Here is a 5621-nt window from a genome sequence, read left to right on the forward strand (position 1 = left end):
CCTACTATCTAATACAGTGATATTTTTCAAACAATTACCACCATAACTAGGTCAGGCTGGGTACTTCTGGGACTTTGCATGTATAAGACACCATACACAAGACGGCATCATTCCTTCACTGAAGATGACTGCTTGGTAGTCGAAACGCTTTGTCAGCTTCTGGGCATATCCCTTTCCTTTTCCGAAGTGCGAGTCACAGGACTTACTTCGGAAGAGATTCCACGGTCTGAGTGAGCGAGTTTTCCAAGGGTTATGGCATTTACGCATACCCAAGCAAGTGAGTTATTGGTAGGCCACTGTTGCAGAGGGAAACCTCTCGCAAACCCTGGTTGTGTGAGTGCCTGTGACTAGCAAGGATCAAGACTACTTAGTAAATCCAAGCTAGAGAGTGCCTGATTTATTTGCATTAATTTTATTACCTGGGATTGGTGGGCCGCTGGCGCAGGGAGAAATCTCTTGTAAGCCTTGTCTGGGTGAGTGATTCATAAGGGCGAAGGTCAATGCTTTCTAGTATACCTTAGCCAGAGCGTTTCTGTTGAAGTTTGAGTGCTTGAGACTAGCAAGGATCAATACTATTAAGTACATCCAGGCTAGTGTGTGCCTGATTTATTTGCATTTATTTTATTACCTGTGATTGGTGGGCCACGGGTGCAGGGATAATTAATTCTCTCACAGAACCTGTCTGGATGATCGCTTGTTAAGTGCAAGGGTCAATGCCATCTAGTACACCTTAGCAAGCGTTTTTTGTTAACACATTTTGGTTTAATTGTTTTTCTATTCTAACCCCCCCTATATTATTTCATTTTATTTTTATTTAATTTGATTTATTTATTATTATTTTTTATTATTTTATCCTCTGTAATTTCTTTCACGATATCCTTTGCCCATTTGCTGGGGTTGATTCTTCCCATAATATACATACTCCGAATTTGGACTTAGGATTAGACATGATAAAAATTTCAATTATTTTCTCTTGAATGCCTCTTGTCATAAAAAATGTCAATAGTGATTGCTTTATTGCATAATTCCCTTTCCACGCTAATATTTCTAAAAATTGTTGATTTTTATGTCTACTTGAGTCGCTCAAAACCTCTTAGGAAAGCCAAGATATAGTGGCCGTCGTATCGGTAAAAGTTTGCTTTTAGCAAACTTCATCTCCCACTTGACTTCTGTGAAAGTTTCAACTTTATCCATCTGTGTTACTTTCATAGTTAATTTAAGCAACTTACTTTTGTTTATTTAGAAAGATGAAAGAATAAGTTTCGTGCAGTGATTTAGCACTTCTGTTTAAAAGGCTGATCACTGAAAAAGATCAATTCCGAGTTGGATGAAGTTCATGGTACATCTGCTATGGTGTTTCCGACTGCTTACAATTGGGTAAATGAATTTAAATGGGGGCGCACATCCACAAATGATAAAAGCTGGAATCCCTCTGAGAAGTTATTTCATCTGAAATTATTGACAAAATTCACCATATGCTGTTACGTGATCGAGTCAAAAAGTCTGAAGAGTTTTTCAGTGACGGAATGAAAAAACCTGCTACACATTAGGAGAAATGTGTTAGCCTTAACGATGGCAATGTTGAAAAATAATTATATGAATTTGAAACATAAGAATTGTACTTTTTGCCATATCTTGCAATTTGTTAGTGGTCAACAAGCAAGTGTGCATTATTTTTCAGCCTATCCTCATAAAATGGGGTGCAATTTTGAAGAGAGCGGTACAGGGGCTAAATTAGGAAGAATGAGGGAAGGGGAGAGGAAAGGATTAAGGATAATATGGAATGATACCACGTAGAAAGTATTTGAATTTGAAGAACAGCCCATTGAAGTTTTAGGGTTAGGCTGTCCACAGTTTGACTAAACTAAGAAATAAATCGATGATCGGTCTGTGTCTATCCATAATTAAAAAGAGTATACTGGTCTAAATACAACCTGGCTAAGAATGTAGATGTTACTGATTAGGGCCTAAGCTATTAGAAATCAGTTAGACCAGGATTTTTTCAGATTTCATGATTACAGGAATTATTTAGCTTATAAAAAATAGGATATCTAATTGCAAAGAGTTCTTCATACCTTGTGACATGTGAAGGTACTTCAAAAGATGCCCTTGTGAGTTCTCAGAAATCAATCATGTTATGCAGTAATTTATGAAGAAAAATTATGTAACAAATTTTTCTTATGTTTATGCAAGAAGGGAAGATTTAGTAGAGGTAATATTTCATGAAAAATATACAAATCTTTGTGAAGATTGAATTGAAATTTGAATGCAATTTTGCACAGGAATTTTCTTTGAACACATTTGATTGTATGAATATGGAGTTTGTAGTTAGGTCACCAAACAGTAGAGCAGTATTTACAGAGTGGTATAACTAATTAGATGAACAGAGCTTTAAATAGCTCTCTATGTTTTAAGTTTTTACAGTATAGATAGATAAATCCAATCAATTTGTATGCTTTAGATTGAACATAGTTATAATGTTGATTGAATGTTAACTGCGAGCCAAATATAGCTCTGAGATTTTTATACTTGTTGATTGGGTCATAGGATAATTACTCAGGCAATATTCATAATGCTGTGGGCTCCTTTTGCGGCTGAATGTTACAGAATAGCATTTTTTTAAATTGAAAGTTAGATAGTTATGCTCAAACCAGTTTTTAAGCCTATAACGACAGTTTTGCAGAGAAAGGTGATCATCAATTTTCAATCAAAAGTCATTGGCAAACAAAAGGAAAGGAATTGGGTCTTATGACATTACAATATCATTTATAAATAAGTTAAATAGCATTGGACCCAGATGGGATCCTTGTGGAACACCTGACAATGTATAGAAACATTTACTTTTAGATACATTAATTTTAACCACAACTTCTCTGTTGGTCACATAACTTTCCATCCAGTCAAGTAAGGTACCACTCATTCCCCATACGAGCAACATTCTAAGCAGAAGCTGATGACTAACAGTATCAAAGCCCTTATTAAAATCAGAATATATGACATCTGTTTGTAAGCTTGTTTACCTAACTCCTATAAGATACTTTTGAAAAACCAAAAGATTAATGAGAGTTGATCCTCCTTTATTGAAACCATGCTGCTCAAGGATAATGATACTATTAAAGGTAGGAGTTATCTTATATACAAACAATGATTCTAAGCTTTTTGCTATAACTCTGAGCTTGGCAATCGGATGACAGTTAATTAAGTTATTCCTGTTACCCTGCTTATGTATTAGTAACATATATGTGGATTTAATTGTGCTAGGAATAATACCAGCAGTGATGGATTTATTAAACAGTAAATACAAAGGATAAAGTAATGGCTCAAAACACATACTCAGAAGTAGGGCTGGGAGTTCATCAGACCCACAACCCTTTTAGAGATTGTTATATATGAGATAGAAATAGAGGTGTGATTATGAAAATAGAGCAGAGAAGTACTCTCATGTTTTACATACAAAGATGAGAAATGTATAGCAAAAAGGTTTGCTATGTCATCATATGAACAAGCTTAAAATAACATTACATTGGGTAGTCTGTCCATCTTCCTCACGCTGATCTTAAAAGATTTATACAGTCTCTTCTTACTTTTAACTATTCCACCTCTGGGCTATTTACTTTATCGTATAGTTCGCTGTAGTTAAATTTTTCCACAACTTACTTTTGATATCTTCAGCAGTGGTATCAATGTGGAAATTCCACGAATGCTTCAGTATTATCCATGAGATACCTCTGATTGAGGAATTATGACTGGCTGCTGCAACAATCGGAGGACATCTTCTTAACCTCCTGTTTTGAATAACCTTGAAGTTATCACTTCCATTGAGGTTAATCACTTCAGCTGAAGGTTTTCCTGCATCACAGTCTTTTACTACAGCGGCAGATTGTTTTTTTCAATCAATTTAGTAGCACTCAAACTCACCTTTTGCTTCACAGGTTGATTATTGGAAATGTTATGATAAACCGATCATCTTCATCACAACCATTTTTCCTTCTATATTCTCAGGATCCACGATGTGTTTTCCGTTGAACTAACTACTTTCTGGTCTTTTCATGTGTTAACGGAGCCATTTGTTGGATCTGTTTCATGCTTTGAATTGAAGGTCTGAATTATTGAATTCTGAGCCTTTATTAACTTCATACAGTTCTATAACCTAGCCTGCAATTAATTCGCCCAATTTAGGACTACTTCTTGTCCTTGTTCGAATGTTTTGATTAGTTGGGATGGCGAGTTCACACGGGATTTGCATCGGAAATATAGGTTCGCGCTAGAATTTACCGCGTTTATTACTGGTTTTGATAACCCTGGACAAGTATTGAGGAAAGCCGAGTGGCAACCTAAGTCACCTGTAATGAAAGCATGATTTTCCGTAATATTCTCGGAGCACATTGTGCATGTAAACTTAACATGAACCATCTTATATCGAACTTGAGCCCTCCGGGTAGTAGTCTAACTGAACTACTACATCCCCATTTACGAATGCACAATAAATACTTTTGAACGCCTGTATTCTATGGTCTCTAAATATTCCTCGAAATATTTAAACTTTTCGCAAGAATTTATCTCAAATGAAGCAGGGGTGTAGTTATTACATAATTCATGCATGGACCTGATGAAATATCATTCTATTTTCAGACTTAATGTTGGAACTGTAGTTGCAGACAGTTTGTTATTCCTGTGCCTTCAATTGTTGTATGATGACATAGTAGCAGCATGTTGGCATCTTATAACCACAGCAAAGATTTTGTCAAACGGGATTACAGGAAAACCGTTCGGCGTAACCCAAGTTTAATTTACCTGAATTAACTACATTGTTTTCTCCATTAAATCACAAGAAATGAAAATAATACGATATACTACATGGTGTTTGAGCAAGTTCATGACCATTATGTTTACTTGAATGAAAGACGAAGCCCACATATTTCGTAAAGATATTATCAACCTACCTAAGTGTCACGGGAATTTTCTTTCCGTGGGAAAGCTTCAACAATTGGGAACATTTTCATATGTAAGTAATAGATCGGAAAAAAGATGAAATATATTTTCAAAATAGAGATAATACATGGTTTTTAACTGAATATTATGGAGAACGTAAAGAATTCGATTACCAACATTCAGTCACGCGGGATTCAGATGTGTTCTGAGAGGTAACATTTTTTTATGTTCAAGATACTCTTACTCCTTTTTTGGTTCCTTGTTCCAGTTATTTATTCCAACAACTGAATATATGCTGGCATATTTTATAATTAGTCATTCATATGGCCTACGATTGCATTCAATAAAAATAAGGATAAAAGTAGACTTTTATTCCCAATAACATATTATATGAAGCCTTGAATTCAGACGTATAATTTACAACTCTTCGTAAACAATTTTAATGGGATATTTGTACGCATTCCACATAAAATTTAAAATTCAGCATAAGGGAGCCATTCTTCGACTCTTCACAGAGTTTCACTCGTGAACATTCATAATTTTAAACTCAGTGCAAGATTTAAACGATGATTGGCCCTGGTCACTGCTAGCGTAGAATGTGGTCATTGTTGATACTATTTACAGACCAATACCGTGAGTGTCACGTCAACCATTTTTCGTACGTCAGTTCGAAACAAACAAGTCATAAT

This window comes from Hetaerina americana, unplaced genomic scaffold (genome assembly GCF_022747635.1).
Source record: "Hetaerina americana unplaced genomic scaffold, ioHetAmer1.1.p SCAF_9, whole genome shotgun sequence".
NCBI classification, from domain to species: Eukaryota; Metazoa; Arthropoda; class Insecta; order Odonata; family Calopterygidae; genus Hetaerina; species Hetaerina americana.